At 40.8% G+C, this 20,184-nt stretch overlaps 1 protein-coding gene and 1 long non-coding RNA gene across 2 annotated transcripts in view; one reads left to right on the top strand and one right to left on the bottom strand.

Annotated features, from left to right (window-relative positions):
• The window catches only part of LOC129456214 (uncharacterized), a 508,652-nt gene that overhangs the window by 234,911 nt on the left and 253,557 nt on the right, over window positions 1–20,184 (bottom strand). The gene's annotated exons all lie outside the window — the stretch shown is intronic.
• Window positions 1–20,184, top strand: part of dnajc19 (DnaJ (Hsp40) homolog, subfamily C, member 19) — a 261,149-nt gene that overhangs the window by 101,814 nt on the left and 139,151 nt on the right. The window lies entirely within an intron of this gene.

Below are 20,184 nucleotides of genomic sequence, written 5' to 3' on the forward strand. Positions count from 1 at the left end.
ATACTGTGGAATATTATAATCAAATTAACAACATTTCCATGGAAACAAGCAGGAATAGGCCCTCCTCAGGCCAAATACGAGTCAGGTTTGTGGAGAGGCGAGCCCGGTCATAATGACACAGGTTTTTGTGTCGTTCAACAGAATAAAAAAGATCCAAAATGAAGGACGTGCTTTTATTTTCATCTGTTTTATGGCTAAAAATCCAAAGTGCTTCACATTTCATTATTTACCCACACCAGCCACAGCTGCCCCGGGACAGACTGATGGAAGAGAGTCTGCCAATCTGCACCATCAGCCCGTCTGACCTCCACCCAAACTCACACCACAGTCAGACATTTCATTCACGTTTTTGGAGCAGAATTCTTCCCAAACTTCAAATATAAAACCCACATTTAGAAGCGTTAGCATTAAAATATAAATCGACTTTTACACAACGGCGTCAGATTATATTCAGATATTTACAAAAGACAAACAGGTTTATTTTATTTATTATTTTTGCGCCTTGTTTTTCCAAGTCTAATGAAACTGTTTAAATCCGTTTTAGTCTCAGCAGTTTCGTAATATTCTTTAAAACGTTCACTTTGTTTTGCGTCTGTGATCTTTAATACACAACATTCAAAAGTTTAATTAGTCGTTACGTTTGTTTAGACCCGACAACAATAAGTGTAATTCCCCAGACTGGAGTAACAAAGCTGCTGTTTACCGTTTATGCTCCACCCGAAACATCCACCACAACAAAATTAATGGGAAAAAGCTCCATCCATTAAACTCCTTTGTGCGTTTAAATATACGACACCAACATTAGCATCTGAGACGTTTACGTGCGACAAACGAGATATTAATAACACTTAAAATACTCACAAATCCATCCAATTTGTCAAGAATAAAAAAAGGTGCGACGACAGAAGTTTGATTTTCTATTAAAACCACGCGCTTAGAATGACCCGCGCTCTACCGACTGAGCCGCTGCACGACACCGGACACCGACGGCGTCAGTCGCAGTCACGTTTTTGACCGTTTTATTTGTGATTTCGATAATAAAGCTGCTGGTTTTTAAAGGACAAAGGTTTTATTAATGTGCAGTGATGAGAAAATAAACGTAAATTAATATTTTTTAGCAAATATCTCTGTGAAAATGGAAATACGATCAACAAAATCACTGTTATATTGTTGTTATATTGTTAGGTTTGGGCACATTTTTTCCCTCCGTGTTCTTCAATTTTCTATTTTTTTGTTTTGTTTCAATCAAAAGAAGTTATTTCTACTTTTTTCCTGCATATTTTTGTTAATTTAAGTTAGTTAGAATCTTTGCCCATGTTATTTTTATAAACTATTTTAGTATATATTTTTTCTTTTAGTGTTTGTTTTTTGCGCTCTGGGTCCAGCGTTGCCCCCTGCTGGTGCTTCCACGCTACGTCTGTACAGCTTTTTGTTCGCTTAGCTTCCTGTTTTTGTTCTTTATTTTGCGTACGGAAAGTTTATGTGTTGTTTTTTGGTCGGCCTGTCCAGCGCACCGTCTTTATTTTTACGTTAGCCGTCTCACTGTGGTCATTTTCTTTTGTTATTTTTTTTTTTTTTGTTTGGCACAGGGTCTGGTAAAGTTTTTTTTTGTTTTTATTTTACCTGCTTTTCAGTTTTGACAAGAAACCAAAGCCGTAAAAATAAAAACCTGCTTGAACCCCGTCTTTGAGTCGTAACAGGCCTATAAGTCAGAGGTATAATACTCCCTACAACAGCCTTTGAGTGCACAAAATGGCTACAGTTATTTAGATAAAAGTCTGTCCTCTGTGTTTTTATAGATAAGTTTAGTTTAGACGTCCACAAACATGTCCTGAATGCATTTTTTTTTTTTTTATTTTATCAGTTGTTCTCTTAAATTAAAGCTCCTGGAGTCGTTTACAATGTGCAATCCTACTTTTTTTTTTAAACATAAATCGTAAATGTATTCGGTATCGAAGTAATCGCAGTACTGACAAAGTGAGATTTGATTTTTATTTCCCAGATCGGGCAGCTAAAAGTCAAAGTTGTGAAACTTGCAGGACGTTATTTGCAAAAACTGTTAAGTGCTTGAACACAGACATTTAGTGTAAAAAAAACAAAATGAGAAACAATTGTGTGTAAAAAAAAATATAATAAAAACAAATAAAAAATAAAATAAATAAGTGAATAAAATAAAAAAGAAATTAAAATATAATTAAAAAAATGAAATAAAAAAATATAAAAACAAATACAAATAAAAAAATAATTAAAATAAAATAAAAAATAAATAAATAAATCAAAATAAATAAATATTCTAAACTTTTTGAAATATTCAAAATTGAACATGTTCTTCTAAAAATTTGCACTGTGGCCTAAACAACCCAAAATGTGTTGTCCACAGATGAGGACACCAGGTCTCAGGAGGATATATATAAAAAAACAGAGGAAAAAAAGAACCTGTAACATTGTCCATTCTCAACGCACTTTTGGGTCAGTATTTAATCTAAGGGACGTCTTTTTTTTGTCTTATGATCATTTTCAAGCACGGTTTTCTCTATTTTAGCCAAACAAATAACACCATATGCCCCATTTTTATAGTTGGCAGGGATCAGATTGGTCAAAAAGGCGATTCTTGGGACATTTCTTTTATAAAGCTGGGACGGTTTGGGATAAATCTGCTAGAACGGGGGACACAGAGCTCAAAACTGGGACTGTCCTGGGTAAATAGAGACATGTGGACACACTACCGTATTTTCCGCACTATAAGGCGCACCTAAAAGCCTTTAATTTTCTCAAAAACCCACAGTGCGCCTTTTAATCCGATGTGATTTATATATGGATCAATATTTGTCAATTATGACACCCGTAGTCAGGAGGCGTCGAAGTAATAGCGGTAATAACCCTTTAAGGACCGAGCACACTATGGGCCAGTACAGCTCACCTAGACCTAGACTTTTATTCTTTTTTTAGCCATAAAAATCATGTTAAACGAAGTATCAGAATTTACTGCATTTTTTCACACAACTACTTCTATTTTACACATCCATCCGTATTTTTTCTTTAATGCATCGAATAAATGAGTGAAAATCCCCGCAGCCCCGCGCTCTCATTCGTCACCTTCAGGACAACAGAGGCAGATTAATGTAATGATGGTAAAATATTTAGACAGCCCCATGTCTCCACTTTGAGACGTCGTTTGAATTTACATGAGAGCACGACTGGGCGTGGAGTTACACTTCTGGAAAGTCCGCAACCTCGAGTCTATCGGCGACGACAGGATCCGACACTATAGGGATAACGGGGAGACGGGGAGACAGCGCCGTGCGACATACGCCACAATCTGCCAATGGATCGCGGATGCCTGGGCTGATATATCAGTCTAAACTGTGGTCCGAGTTTCACGAAGGAAGGAAATGTCACTGAACTGTTAAGACAACAGCAGCGACACGGATAATGGCGATTTTGACGAGACGGAATCGGGCACTTTGAATGAGCTCGACCAACTGTTCAACTCAGACACTGAACAGGAAGAATTTGAGGGATTCGTGATTGAGGAATGAACTGAAAAAGTGAGGCTTTACGTGTTTCTTTCACGTGTTTACAACTAAACAAGGCTGGAGATATTGTGAATATGGACATTAACGTTTGAACAACATTGAGTTATTGTTATTGCGTTGCACTATTTCGAGAGTTACTATATTGTGATGCATTAACTTGTTTTGTGAGTGAACAAAGTTTTCAGAACTTTTTTTTTATTCTATTAATAAAGTTTGACTGACTTATCTGTTTTATTGACATTCCCTTTAGCGCAGCTCCATCTCGTGGATGCGTAACACAACCCCAGATACTACAGTAGTTTATATTCTATGCGCCTTATAACGCAGTGCGCCCTATATATGAAATTTGTTTTAAAATAGGCCATTCATTGAAGGTTATAGTGCGGAAAATACGGTACTAATGTTACACCCACAGACACACTGTAAACATTCCCCGAGTTCTGCATCTTTTGGTCCAAGCCACACTCACTTAGTCCACTTCTTTATACAGTCTACGGTCAGGATTAGAGTTGTCAAAAGTTTCGAAAATCTGATACTAAAACTAGTATTGAAACTAGATACTCATTGCAGCACATATCGATACTGAAAAAAATAAATAAATAAATAAAAATCACATCACAGTGTAAGACCACATGGTAAAATAAACTACAATTAGGCTGGTTTATGTTTAAAAATACAATAATGTTTAAAAAAAAAACAGGGTTTGGGACTCACCCGTCCATCCATCCAGCCTGGGACTTGAACCCAAAACCTCATTGCTGTTCAACTGAAGTCCCAAACACTTTTCTACTGTGAAATAAGTGCAATATGATATTCCACACTTAAATAAAATCTATTTATGGAGCTAAAAAGTCTTCCCTGATCTCATTGTGTGCACCATGTCCCCGTTCATGTGAAAACCCACTCTGTGTTTCTCCATTTGGGGGACGCTCGCTCAAAAAACGGCCCTAGATGAAGAGCGGGGCCAGATTCTATTGAAGTGGTTGTGTAAAATAGACTTTGTTCAGGTAGTCACTTTGTTTTCATGCTGATAATATTCGTTTATGCAGAGATATGAGCGCTCCCTTTCTCTGGGCGGCCATGCGCTAGCTGCTTTAGCGCCTTTAGCTCTCTGCCCTGGGATTAGCTAGCGGGGAGAATGGAGGGTAAAATTAGCCCCCGACTGTCCCAAAGCCCCAAACCATTGATTTTCTGCCCCAGACGAGAGAAAAGAGACTGCTTAATGTCTATAGTGCAGCGGTGAGCGGCTTGGTTTTAGTTTGGAGTATACGAGTCCATATTTTGACTTCTCTGCACTAAGGAAGAGGCAGATGGAGCGACTAAAACGACAGATTGAAGCTTTAGTCCATGTTATAATTTTGTTCTCTTATCAAATAGTTCATCCAGCCGTTTTCTTCGCGCTTCCTCCAGCTCCTTCAGTCCATTTACTCTTTAAAAAAAACGATGTGCAGTGTGTGAAATTGTATTTATTATACGTGTCCATGAGAGTATTCAAATGTGAAACGATAATAAGTGAGTTGTTCTTTCTTTCACACCTGTTTGAGCAAACTTGTGCTCTCTGCTAATGCGTTTCCATAAGATACAGCTTAAGTACTTCACTTTTCATAAAATTTAAGTACAATTACTACACAACAATGCATCTAAAGCTTGTGTCAAATGGATGCTAGCAACCGGATTATACTAATTCGCTCTTCAGTGCATTCTCTACTGATATTTGTGCGTAAACGTAAGCCCTGGGAGGTGTTAACTTGCTTTCGGTACAAAAATAAAATATTAGAAGTTATAAAATATGAAAAAGAAAGCCACAGATTTCCAAAAGTACCCTGAATAATGCATAATTTAAAAGGTAAATTTTCATACAGCGGTCCCTCGTTTATCTGCGAAGTCGTCATCTTTGTTTTTTACAGTTATTCTCTATGTTTTTGTCTGTAAAACCCCTCACCACACACTTTATACACTTTTCTCACACAGGCGTTAACATTTTCTCACGTTTCTCTCTCGTTTAAACTCTCTCAAAGTTCAAACCTTCGTCGGCGTCTTTGTCGGTGCAGAACGTTTCATCGACATTGTGGGTTTTGTCGGTGGAGAAAACAAATCGCAAACGTACAGCACTTCAGAGTCACACTGCGATCCAACGTTTATGTAAATTTGTCTGAACACATTCTGTACTGGACAGGAGACACGGCACGGCGGAGACTGATGGACAATGGTCTACAGTCCAACAGCCAATCAGGACGCACGACACAATGGTCTACAGTCCAACAGCCAATCAGGACGCACGACACAATGGTCTACAGTCCAACAGCCAATCAGGACGCACGACACAACGGTCTACAGTCCAACAGCCAATCAGGACGCAGGACACAACGGTCTACAGTCCAACAGCCAATCAGGACGCACGACACAATGGTCTACAGTCCAACAGCCAATCAGGACGCAGAACACAATGGTCTACAGTCCAACAGCCAATCAGGACGCAGAACACAATGCACGTTCATACGATGTAAAAAAAACAAGCATGAAAAATAAAAAAAATCCAAGAAACAGCGAGACCGCGAAAGATGAACCGTGATACAGTGAGGGACGACTGTATCCATTCACACACCGGCGTGCACAGATACTGGGTTGAGTTAAGTGTCTTGCCCAAGGACACAACTCTAGCTTTCATTTGTGTAGAACGGTGCATATTAATCCTCGTTTCGTCAAGTATTTTCAACATAAACACGCCGGTTTTATGTTAACGTTTATAATACAGATGTGGAACTAAAGGAGTCTGCTAAAAAATAAAAACAGGAAACTCCAAGTCTCCATCTTTGCCTCAGACTCTAGACATAAAAAAATACTGGAGGTCACGACATTATCACAAAATCTATGAGAATACGTCCACTCTACATGTTTGCTCGGCCCCCTGCTGTTCTAATACCAGCCATTACATGTGACAGTGCCTCTGGGAGCGCACGCGGCGATTAACCAGGTTCTTAAAGTGAGCCTCAAATAACAGCCTGTCATAAGCCCCGCCCCTAAGTGTTAATCAATAAAACTATATGAGTGCGGCGCATCATTTGGGGGCCGCCGCTGATGGGCCACTTTGGGATATTTTAAGGCTCAAGTCGTGAAGATGCGACAATTTTCAGCGCTAAAAAACATGTTGAAGCTGAAATTTGGAAGAAAATATCAGGTAAAAGTTTACGGTTGTGCAATTTAATGAGATTTCAGATGAGATTGAGATTCAGTCGTTTCCAATTTTCAATGATCAGCTTGGCTCTTTTTAATTGAGAAGTCGACCGCCAACACTCGGTATTTCATAACTGGAATGTTACATTTTATTATGCAACTTTAAGCGTTGAAATCTTTGCAAATTCATTCAGTATTCTGACAGAGTGTATAAAAAAGTAGGTGTACGAAAAGGTAAAAAAAAAACAAAAAGAGCTTATATTAAACCACAAAACAGAGGACAACAAACATCGTTGCTGGATTAAGGAGGGAATTGAAATATGGAAGCGTTTCCGCAGGACGTTAAACCGGGACGAGGGGGCCTTTTTACTCTCTCACACCTGGGATACTGCCCCGGAGAAATCAGACTGCAGGTGGCGCTGTCGTGCTGCCTCCACTGGTAGGAAAACAGAGGCAAAACCTGTTTAAATCAGCTGAACGGACACGACGCAGCAACATCACATGACCAAACGGAGGTAAAGCGCTAGTGAGGAGTCCAAACTGTCAGGGATTAAACAAACTAAACCTCGTTCTGGAAAAGGAGTGTGGAGTTGTCCCTTGATATATCGCGGTTTCGCTGTTTCGTGGATTTTTTTTGTACAATTTTTCACGTTTTTTCACGCCGTACGAATGTGCAAAACCCATAACGTCGATGAAACGTTCTGCACCGACAAAGACGCTTACGAAGGTTTGAACTTTGAAAGAGTTTAAACGAGAGAGAAATGTGAGAAAATGTTAACGCCTGTGTGAGAAAAGTGTATAAAGTGTGTGGTGAGGGGGTTTTACAGTTTGAGTTTGCATGTTTTGTGCAATTTGATTTGGTTAATTTGATTCGGTTAACTTTTTAAATGCGTATTGCCCTCCTGCTGTTTTGATTGAAAGTTGTGGATTTAACGCCAACTGGATGTTTGCAACTTTTCTCAATAATCATTCTTGAAGGCAACGTAAATAAAATAATTGCGAAAAATAAAGCTGATACTTCACGGATTTCGCCGATTGCGGGTTATTTTTAGAACGTGACCCCCGCGATAAACGAGGGACCACTGTATATTAGAGCCTCCACGTTATGAATGCACAAAACAGAACGTTAACTAAAGTAAAAAGTATAAAGTTAAAGTATTTTCAAATTGTCTTTAAATGTTACGTAATGCCATCTGCTTCTTCTGAACGTTCACACTCAACTGGGATTGGTCCTAGTTGAGTGTGAATCCCGCTCTTGACGTAAACATCATTGGTTGAGCGGTTATATCCACTGACGCACAGGGTTTGGTGGTGCGATTCCAGCTCCCACAGATGAACGCTGTCGTTGCGTCCTTGGGCAAGACACTTAACCCGTCTCGTCTCCAGTGTATGTAAAATGCTTTGAGTGTCTTGAAGGTAGAAAAGTGCTTTATAATAATGCTTTATAAAAATGTGACCATTTACCATATCGCCAAAATAGTTATCGCATCACAATTCTCATTTTGCTCAGTCAAGCCAATTTTGTGAAGTTTTTAACCTCATATTTTGGGTTGTTGAGGTCACAATAAAAATATTTAGAAGAACAGCAACAATGCAAAAAAATGTCAGATTTTGAGTCTAGAATGTTCAGAATTAGTTTTATTTTTATTTATTTTAATTTAATTTAATTGTATATTATTTTTTATTATTTGATTTTTTATTATTTTGTATTATTTATTATTTATTTATTTATTATTTACGTTTTTATTTTATTTTTTATTAATTATTTTTTATTATTTACTTTTTTTTAAATTTCATTTTATTGTATTGTTCCAAGAAGCACAATTGTTTTTAACTCTCAGGACAAATGCTGCTGTGTCCAGGCACTTAATACATAGTTTTTGCAAATCATTATTCAAATGTCTCTCAAAATAATTAAAACGTGGAACGAGAATCCTCATTTCTACACTCATCAGGTCCCAATCAGCCTAAATAACAAAGATAAACGAATAAAGAATGTCACGTTGAAATAGTTCAATGTAGAAACAGCGCAGGCCTCCGTAGAAAAATTCAGATATATACAAGTTTTCTGGTGAGTGAACGATGCAAAACGGAGATTTAACGGCAAAACTTCAGACCAAACTGTGCCTCGCTGTGCCACAAACGTAAACCCAAGTAACTTCATAACAAAAACGCTCATAACTACCAACATTAAAGCTGTTATAATCGGTCAGCGCGCTTTAAAACATCTCCGGAGCATCGGCGCGCTCCACCTGGCACCGCTGCCCCGACAATAGAATAATTAAGGTAAAAGGAAGTAAAATGCAAATGGGAGACATCTGCTTCGTCTTGACTGGTTTTTGACAGAATCCTCAGCACTGGGCACCGAACAATCAGATGGTTTGTCTCAAAGCAATTACCCACGTCAGTCCCCCGCGCGAGTCAAATGAACCTAACAGATAAACGCGAGGGGAGGGATGAAGAGGGAGGAGGGGGGAGTCGTGTACACACCCACAACGAGGGTAATGTAAGCGTAATGGCGTCCTATAGCTGTTTGTTTTGAAGGCTGTAATCACAAGTTGTCTGGAGTCGTGGTCCTTGATGTTGGAGAAGTGGTTGTAAACTAGAAGCGCTCTCTCGGTAAAAAGCAATGTGTGTTTTTTTCTTTATGGGGTTTATATGCGACTAACCAGACTCAAGTGCATTGAATTGAGAGGAAATGAAGGAGCTTTGACACTGAGTTTGTAAAATAATCGTCTTGTATTTCACAATTTTCTGTGTAGAAAATTGAATTATGTGTAGATGTGTTATTTCGTTTTAAAAAGGCAACCACGGGGTGATTGTTTGAGCTTTGTTTAGTCCTGGTTTAGTCCTGGTTTAGTCCTGGTTTAGTCCTGGTTTAGTCCTGGTTTAGCCCTGGTTTAGCCCTGGTTCAGTCCTGGTTCAGCCCTGGTTCAGCCCTGGTTCGGTCCGGGTTCGGTCCTGGGTTCAGTCCTGGGTTCAGTCCTGGGTTCAGTCCTGGGTTCAGTCCTGGTTCAGTCCTGGTTCAGTCCTGGTTCAGTCCTGGTTCAGTCCTGGTTCAGCCCTGGTTTAGCCCTGGTTTAGCCCTGGTTTAGTCCTGGTTTAGCCCTGGTTTAGTCCTGGTTTAGTCCTGGTTTAGTCCTGGTTCAGTCCTGGTTCAGTCCTGGTTCAGTCCTGTTTTAGTCCTGTTTTAGTCTTGGTTCAGTCCTGGTTCAGTCCTGGTTCAGTCCTGGTTTAGCCCTGGTTTAGTCCTGGTTCGGTCCTGGGTTTAGTCCTGGTTTAGCCCCGGCATAGTCCATGTTTAGTCCTGACTTTAGCAGGAGGCCAGTCCCTGACGTCCTGACAGTGTGATATTGTCTTAACGTGCAGAGAAAAAGGGAGAAGAGACTCAAATCAGCAAAAATGAAAGTGAAACTCATAAAACATGTTAATACAGTACATTGTTTTGGGCGACTATAGCATTTTCAAAACAATCAAAGGTAAATTGTTGATCTACAGTCAGTCCTGTCACTGAGTTCAGACTTTATTATTACGGAATGCAATTTTTATTTGTTTTTAACAGTAAAAATAAAACTTCATCAAGAAAATTTAAATTAATAAAATATGTGGAAAAATTTTTACTCATTAGTCAAATTTTTTTTTATAAATTTGAACATTTTTATCAGCAATCCTCTATTCATGTGTTTTCTGCTTCCTGTTATCGCCGCCATTTTGAGGACTTTTTTCACCACTTAAAAGACAGGATAATGTGTTTAATTTTTCATCGTGATGGTAAAACGTCCTCATAATCATTACTCTGCAGCCCATGTAATTTTTGTAGTGATAGTTACACACTGCCTTTGCCTGGAATATCCCACAGTGTGACATTAAACTCCTCTATCTTTCATTTATACCTTCTATTACAGGTGTTTTTGTTGCTCAGAAATCCCTTAAAAACATGCAGACACAACCGAAAACCACCGTGACGGCAACAATCAAACCCGGGCAGTCGTCGTTCACGCTCTAAACCTGCAAATAGATGAAGAGGGTTTTTTTTTTGAACGAAGGAGAGAGAAGAAAGATGGACTCAGATACAGCGGGAATGAGGGGAAAAAAGCTCTGATTCCTCTTCCACACCACTGCCTTCAATTTAGCCCAGGTGCTAAAGTTAGCCGATAGCGCCGATAGTTTCGCCAACGCTACACATGAGCAGGGAAACACAAAGGAGAGCGGTCCACAAGAGACGGCACGCGGCGGGTCTACACGTCGGGATGAGAACGAGGGAGGAAAGATGGAGGGACCCACACGGAAATACACGTTAAGTCATTTTAAAGGGTAAAAGTGAAAAAATATATACTGATATTTAACTGCAGTATTGAAATTGAATTAACCCTAAGAACTTTTATAAATCCGCAAAGTACCAGCTTTATTTTTTTACAATTATTCTCTATGTTTTTGGCTGTAAAACCCCCTCACCACACACTTTATACACTTTTCTCACACAGGCGTTAACATTTTCTATTAAACCATATTGTTTACTGTCCCATGCCTTGGCGTGATACGGTTTTGTCAAAAGATCTAAAATAATAAATAATTAGAATCTTGAACAAAAAACTAACTATGAGAAAAGAAAGAAAAAAGAGAAAAGCTACAGATAATCTTCTCCATGTCTTCTCCTTTCTCATGTTTTTCTGTCTTTATAATTAACTGACTATTACAAACAGGTCGACTAAGACGCCATTGAGCAATTAATCAACTAAACAGGATTACAGCGCTTTTTTTTTTCAACTTATTCCAGGGATTGTAATAGTTTTTTATTGTATTAATCATGAAAATATTTAATTAAGATACAGTTTTATGTCTAAATCATCCAGATGTATTTCTGTTTCTGTTTTTTGTTTGTTTTTTCTTCGCGATGTGATGTAAAATGGATCCCCGTCTAACTTAAACCGAACTGCAACATAAATAAACTTTAAACTAACTCATTTTAGACAGTGTAATTGGACATATTACCTCCCATGGCTTAAATATAAGGCATCGACTCTGAATAGCAGCGCGCTAACATGCTAATCTAGCCACAACAAATCAAACCGCCATGTTCCAATTGTTCCCAAAGTCGTACGTCCAGGTAAACACAAAAGGTTTTGCACACGCGGGCCGTCACCACTTCATTACTAATATGATTATACAGCTTTAAGGTTAAATTCATATTGATCGTATTGATTTTGTTGTTCCGTATTGTTCTGCGACCTGTTCAATTTGACAGGACGCGCCAGGTCGGCCATAAGGATTCATTTAGACGACTCACAATAGGCTTTGAAATCCTTTAAGTTTTACATATAGATGAAATCAACTTTGACCAATCGCAAGAGTAAAGACTTAAAATTGCGTCTGAAAAGCATCTACTGAACCAGATAATTAGTTTATTTAAAAAAAAAAACCCAAACAGCTATTGGTTGTTCCATTTAAAGTGCACCGTGTACTTTCATGTTCATGTAGAAAAAGGTGATACTTCAGAGCCAAAGGGGACGTATATTTAATAATAAAACTTTTTCCAAGACGTTTCTGTAGCGCTTTTTAGACGGATTGTGTCCCTGATTGTCCCTGATTGGCTAATCCACCTGTCAATCACGCCCAATCTGAACTCAGGAAACTCGTCTTTGTGAAGTGCAGCGTTTCCTCGTTTACTGCGAAATCCACGAAGTATCAGCGTTATTTTTTTACAATTATTCTACATGTTTTCCAGCTGTAAAACCCCTCACCACACACTTTATACACTTTTGTCACATTTCTGGTTTAGCCCTGGTTTAGTCCTGGATTTGACCTGGTTTAGTCCTAGTTTAGCCCTGGTTTAGTCCTAGATTAGACCTGGTTTAGCCCTGGATTAGTCCTAGTTTAGCCCTGGTTTAGTCCTGGATTAGACCTGGTTTAGACCTGGTTTAGACCTGGTTTAGCCCTGGATTAGTCCTAGTTTAGACCTGGTTTAGTCCTGGATTAGACCTGGTTTAGACCTGGTTTAGACCTGGTTTAGTCCTAGTTTAGACCTGGTTTAGTTCTGGTTTAGTCCTGGATTAGACCTGGTTTAGTCCTGGATTAGACCTGGTTTAGTCCTGGATTAGACCTGGTTTAGTCCTGGATTAGACCTGGTTTAGTCCTGGTTTAGTCCTGGTTTAGACTTGGTTTAGACCTGGTTTAGACTTGGTTTAGACCTGGTTTAGTTCTGGTTTAGACTTGGTTTAGACCTGGTTTAGTCCTGGTTTAGACCTGGTTTAGTCCTGGTTTAGTCCTGATTTAGTCCTGGTTTAGAGCTCGTTTAGGCCTTGTTTAGTCCTGGTAAAACCCCTCACCACACACTTTATACACTTTTCTCACACAGGCGTTAACATTTTCTCACATTTCTGGTTTAGTCCTGGTTTAGTCCTGGATTAGACCTGGTTTAGTCCTAGTTTAGTCCTAGTTTAGACCTGGTTTAGACCTGGTTTAGTCCTAGTTTAGACCTGGTTTAGTTCTGGTAAAACCCCTCACCACACACTTTATATACTTTTCTCACACAGGCGTTAACATTTTCTCACATTTCTGGTTTAGTCCTGGTTTAGTCCTGGATTAGACCTGGTTTAGTCCTAGTTTAGACCTGGTTTAGCCCTGGTTTAGTCCTGGATTAGACCTGGTTTAGTCCTGGATTAGACCTGGTTTAGTCCTGGATTAGACCTGGTTTAGTCCTAGTTTAGACCTGGTTTAGCCCTGGTTTAGTCCTGGATTAGACCTGGTTTAGTCCTAGTTTAGTCCTCGTTTAGACCTCGTTTAGACCTCGTTTAGTCCTGGTAAAACCCCTCACCACACACTTTATACACTTTTCTCACACAGGCGTTAACATTTTCTCACATTTCTCTCGTTTAAACTCTCTCAAAGTTCAAACCTTCGTAGAATTTTAAAAATAAGCGCCATATTATAGAACAAAACCAAATACTATACTTTACTGTAAATATAAATGACAGCTTTTAGAAATACTGTAACAAATTTGATCATCCTACGAGGTTGGACACATAAGAAATGATTAACAGTGACTCAGGCGTATTTCACAGTTCCTTTGACCGCGCCTCTTCGCTGTAATGTCCCGTAATGTTCCTTTTCCTGCAGTCACTGATTCACAAAGCTAAAGCAGAATCCATCCTTACGATAGTCTTGTTGTGGACAGTTTTTCATCCTCGTTAAAACTTATCGCTGCTCTCGTCCTTACGTTATTTTCCTCCTCCTTTACGCGACAAACCGAAGACTCATTTATTCCGTAATGGCGCCCCCTACAGCCGCGTAACTTCCACCTTCTCCCAGCGTGTCCAGAAGTCCAACCTTTTCTGCGATGGTTAGCGTTTTGGGTTGCAGAACGTTTCATCGACATTGTGGGTTTTGTCGGGGGAGAGAAAACAAATTGCAAGCGTACAGCACTTCAGAGTCACACCGCGATCCAACGTTTATGTAAAAAAATGTTTAAAAAATCAGCAAAACCGCAAAAGTTGAACCACGATATAGTGAAGAGAACATTGTTGCCTTTTTAATTTCCATTTAATTGTTTTTTTTACAATAAACTCAACACTGAATTGTGATCATGTGACATCCCGACAGGAAGCACATCCGTTTTAAACTCAGTATCTATTCTTTTTTACAGTTGTCTTTGCTGCACTTTCTTGTAAAAGGAAGAGAAAAAGCGGCGGCGTGACGGGGCCTGGTGTGTTTCCTGGAGTCAGACTTGATTAACCCTGAAGTCTGGATGAGCTGAGCCCGAGCAGAGGTCAGGACCCACTGTAATGGATGAACTCAGACTGGTCTCCTCTTAAAGGTTCTCTATTCATGGGTTTTCTGCTTCCTGTTATAGCCGCCATTTTGAGTACTTTTTTCCACAAACCCAATGCATTACTTTGTTCCATTTAAAAGATAATAATAATCATTTGTTTTGTATTTTTCAAGCCCAGATAATCATTGCTCTGAAACTCATGTCATTTTTCTGCTGCTTGTCGCTAAGGAGACGTTATTGCTTTGCCTGGAATGTCCCATAGTGTGACATTAAACGTTTCTATCTTTAATTCATTCATAAAATCACAGGTGTTTTTTAATGCTCAAAAATACCTTATAAACGTGCATTCTTGCCACAGATCTGACCTATAACTCGGCACTTGCTTGTGTCAATGTTTTAATGCCATTCTGTGGAACATTCGATAAACGGTTCGCTGTAAGATTCTGTGTCCAAAGCTCCGCCCACATGCCTAACCTAACGACAATTCTCCATAAATATACAAGAATATGATGCAAAACTGTACACTACGACTTCACAAACCTGATGTGATGTGCAGTTAGTTTCGTTAGCGGGATCCAGCTGATTGTGTCGTGATGGTGCTCTGAAGGGGGAGGGACTTAGCATGGAGAGCAAAGGGAGGGGAGACTCGCACGTCAAAAGCGAAACATATAAAACAACACACTGTTTTTGGCGAATTCAGTCGTCTCTCGCTCTATCGTGGTTCATCTTTCGCCGTCTCGCTGTTTCACTTGTTTGTTTTTTTCGTCTGAACGTGCATTGTGTCCTGCGTCCTGATTGGCTGTTGGACTGTAGACCATTGTGTCGTGCGTCCTGATTGGCTGTTGGACTGTAGACCATTGTGTCGTGCATCCTGATTGGCTGTTGGACTGTAGACCATTGTGTTGTGCGGCCTGATTGGCTGTTGGACTGTAGACCATTGTGTCGTGCGTCCTGATTGGCCGTTGGACTGTAGACCATTGTGTTCTGCGTCCTGATTGGCTGTTGGACTGTAGACCATTGTCCATCAGTCTCCTCCGTGCCGTGTCTCCTGTCCAGTACAGAATGTGTTCGGACAAATTTACATAAACGTTGGATCGCAGTGTGACTCTGAAGTGCTGTACGTTTGCGCTTGGAAAAAGACACCTGCACCAAGACACTACAGTGGAGCGGCGCAAAGACGAAGAGGCGCGGTCAGAGGAACTATGAAATACACTTGAGTCGCTATTAATAATTTCTTATGTGTCCAACCTCGTTTTTTCATTTTTATTTACAGTATAGGAAACAATTATACGTTTTTATTTCTCAAATAAATGATTAGGCCTGACAACTGTACTTATTTTTAAAAATCTACGAAGGTTTGAACTTTGAGAGCATTTAAACAAGAGAGAAATGTGAGAAAATGTTAACGCCTGTGTGAGAAAAGTGTATAAAGTGTGTGGTGAGGGGTTTTACAGCCAAAAACAAATTGAATAATTGCAAAATTCGCAGATTTCGCGTATTGTGGGTTATTTTTAGAACGTAACCCCCGCGATAAACAAGGGACAACTGTATCGCATTTTCAAAACAATAAAATCTAACATGGTGATCTAAATACGTCACGTGTTAGCAGCTAATACCCCGTAGAAGTTTAATATAATTTCCCCTAAAATACATAAAGTTTCCAATTCTAACACCCAAGCCCTCCTTCTAATCTGCGCTTTACTTCTTTTTTTTTTGTGACAAACTTCCACAAAAACACTTTCGCTTCTGCCAGCTACAAAACTCCTTGACGCAAAGACGGCTGACACCTTTGACGATCAATTCATTACAAAAAAAAAAAACACATCTCATCATGTGGTAACAGTACTTTGTTTTTGACCGGCGCGTTCCTTCCTCAAAGCTTTTTAATGACGGCAGACGACGGTAAACAACGTCGCGAGCGCCCGGTACTGAAGAGTCTTGCTAGTTCCGTGCTTTGGGTTTTGAATCGCATTGATGGGCGACGCAGCTGGGCCACGTTAGATCCGAATGCGGTTTGATTGTTCTTAGCCCACTCCGCCGGTTCAGTGTTTTGGTTAGATCCTCCGGGGGGCGCTAACAGGTGCGCGGAAAAGAATGGGGGGGAAAGTGGCAGGGAAAATTAGTTTTGGAAAGGATCCCAGAGCAGACAGAAGAGAGGATCAAATCAGACGTAGTTATCGGGTTTATGATAGAGCTGTTAGAAGCGTGAGAGGGACACAGATTGGGTTCATAGCGCTGGAACATTACGAGGCAAACACATACAAATTGTTAAGGAGGAAATGAAAGCGGCGATGCGAACGTCGTCTTATTCTCGGCGATAAAAAACAGTGTAGACGTTTTGCCCGTTGCGCGTCGAGTCTTTGTAACGGTAACACTTGAAATAGGCTTTATTGGCGTCAAAGAACAAATTTCACAAACTAGAAATGCGCTTTGTTCATACGGTGCAGCGTAAAACGATGGTGAAAAACTGTAAAGGCGTGCGGTGTTCAGAACAGAAAATGTAATTGTACGTAATACGATTAAAAACGTACAGTGGTCCCTGGTTTATCGCAGCCGTTACGTTTTAAAAATAACCCACAACAGGCAAAATCTGCGAAGTATCAGCTTTATTTTTTACAATTATTCTATTTGTTTTTGTCTGTAAAACCCCTCACCACACACTTTATACACTTTTCTCACACAGGCGTTAACATTTTCTCACATTTCTCTCTCGTTTAAACACAAAGTTCAAACCTTCGTAGGCGCCTTTGTCGTGCAGAACGTTTCATCGACATTGTGGGTTTTGTCGGGGAGAAAACAAATCGCAAATATACAGCACTTCAGAGTCACACTGCGATCCAACAAGGCCATGAAAGCTGAACCGTGATATAATGAGGAACAACTGTACACAGTATGAACAAAACAGAACAAACAGACACATTAATGTTGAAGTGAGTAACTTAAAATGGCAGATGTTATAGAGCAGAGGCGTCCAACTCAATTTCACCGAGGGCCACAGCAGCAAAATGGCCGCTATGAAGGGCCAGATGTGACTGTGCGGCAGCGTAAATATCACTAAATGTAACCGAATGTCGACGTAGACTGTGCCGACCGCGCCTCATAACACAAAAAAACAGACAGGTTTTTCTCCTCAAAGCACAAACTTGTATTCACCTTCACCTTTCTTCCTTCCAACTTCCTTCCACGCCGACAGTTTTCCTCTTCGTGAACATTTTGTGATGATTATTTGCAAATATTTCTCACTTCATTGCTCTCACTCGCTGGGAAAACCTCATTAGTTTATTGTCAGCGCACACATTAAAACAGTACAGGCTTATTTTAAAATGACAGTCATGCCTTTTAATTTAACTTCTCACGGCCCATGTAAAACGACGTGGCGGGCCGCATTTGGCCCCCGGGCCTTGAGTTTGACACGTGTTATAGACTGTTCATGAGTTCAAGGAGAGGGAAAAAGTGTGTCCCTGCGGTCCCGGCGTCCCACATACAGGATGAAGATGAGGATGGACTCAGTGATGGTCGTGTAGACGGTCACCATCATCTGGGCTGGAGCTTGGCTTTTCCTCAGCTGCCATAAGAAGTACATTCTCTACTGGGCTTGATGATGGAGCTGGTAATGGGCTCGGAGGTTCTGGGTGATGGCGGCGTCGTTCAGGGCGACGAGGGTCCACCATCATCTCCACTGTCTTTTGAGTGTTGAGCTCCAGGTAGTTAATACACTGCCTGGCCAAAACAAAAGGTCACACACTCTAATATTTGGTTGTTCCGCTGTGGCGTTGTTTCGATTTCGCTTCTTCAACGTCACAACATTTATTTCCGTCCAGTGTTGCATTAATTTTCCTCCCTGATCTCACATTGATGATGGTCGAGTCTGACGCTGCTCAAAGCTTCTCCAGCTCATCCCAAAGATTCTCAATGGGGTTAAGGTCTGGACTCTGTGGTGGACGATCCATGTGTGAAAATGATGTCTCTGTCTCTGCTTCTCCTTCTCTCTGCTTCTATTTCTCTCTCTCTCCTTCTCTCTCTCTGCTTCTCTCTCTCTCTCCCCCTCACTGCTTCTATTTCTCTCTTCATCTCTCTTCCTCTGTCTCTGTGTGTGCATCTCTCTCTGCCTCTTCCCCCCCTCTCTGCTTTCTCTCTCTCTGTCCCCCTCTCTGCTTCCATTTCTCTCTCTTCCTTTCTCTCCCTCTCTCTCTGCTTCTCTCTCTCTCTCTGCCTCTGTTTCTCCCTCTCCCTGCTTCTCTCTCTCTCTCCCCCTCACTGCTTCTATTTCTCTCTTCATCTCTCTTCCTCTCTCTCTGTCTCTGTGTGTGCATCTCTCTCTCTCTCTGCTTCTCCCCCCCTCTCCCTCTCTGCTTCCATTTCTCTCTTCCTTTCTCTCTCTCTCTCTGTGCATCTCTCTCTCTTCCTCTGTTTCTCCCTCTCTCTGCTTTCTCTCCCTCCCCCTCTCTCTGTCTCTGCTTCTCTTTCGCTCCCCTCTCCCTCTCAGCCTCCCTTTCTCTCCCTTCTTCTCTCCCTTCTCTCTCTCTCTCTGTCTCTCTCTCTGTCTCATGCTCCCTGTCCCTCTCTTTCACAATTTGATCCCGTTGAATCCTGTCATTATCATCTTGGAATCTGCCCGTGTCATCAGGGAAGAACAAATCCACTGATGGAATAACCTGGTCATTCAGTTTATTCCGGTGTCAGCTGACCTCATTCTGCTGACCCTCGACCTAACAGAGGCGCTGTAGAAAGTCGGGCTTATCCTGTACTCACTCAATGACCACACAGCAGCTAAAAGTTCGCACTGACTTTTCCCGTCGCCCCTCCCTCCCTCCTCGTCGTCGCACCTCCCTGATTATCGCTCCGCGTACAACACCGCCACAACAAAAACATTTACATTTTTCCACTTTTTATCATCCCCAAACAGACTTTACTTCCAAACTCTTTTCTCTTTGCCCCCCCCCAAAAATCTTCACTGTCCACCGGTCCCTCGTTGACCTCCTTCCCACAAAATCTGGCTGCACGGCGCTCCAAATCTTAGCTTGACGAGGAATTAACAAGCAGGCAATTACAGTGACAAAAAAACGGAAAATCTTTGGGTTTTTGGTGGGATCGAGATGGGACAGGATTAGGATAAAGCCGGACTGGCGTTTGAATAGTGAAGAGTCCCACTTGCTATTAGCAGATGTAAACATTTGCCAAGCTGTTGAGAAGCTGGTAAGAACACACTGGACATAAAGAGGAGTAGAATTATCCCATCATACATTAACAGCCCGCTAAATACGTTTTCTGAAGCTGCTCCCTCCCCCGTTTCGCCATCACGCTCGCCGTTTTGAAATGTTGTGGCTCGGTAATCTTACGAGACAATAAGGAATGAGAAGAAAATTTCACCAAAATGTTTAGTCCAGATTCCATTAGGAGCAAACGGCGTCTTATCGGTATCTGGCAACGCGAGCTAACGACACTGATCGTGACTCCGCGGAGATGGTTTAGCGCGTAAAAGTGAGCGCAGTTAGCAATCGCAAACAAACAGGCGTCAAAGATGTAAATGTGAGTGTAGTAATTATGTTTGCGGCTTCCTCGGGGATGATAAGAGTTTAATTTACAGCGAATTGTAACGTATAAAGTCCGTAAAATGACGTAAGCGATGGGATTGTTGTTCTGAAATAAATAGGCCTCTTGGTTCGGTTTAAATAAATTCGTTTTAATATCATACTCACAAATGGA

Source organism: Periophthalmus magnuspinnatus, chromosome 4 (genome assembly GCF_009829125.3).
Source record: "Periophthalmus magnuspinnatus isolate fPerMag1 chromosome 4, fPerMag1.2.pri, whole genome shotgun sequence".
NCBI lineage: Eukaryota > Metazoa > Chordata > Actinopteri > Gobiiformes > Gobiidae > Periophthalmus > Periophthalmus magnuspinnatus.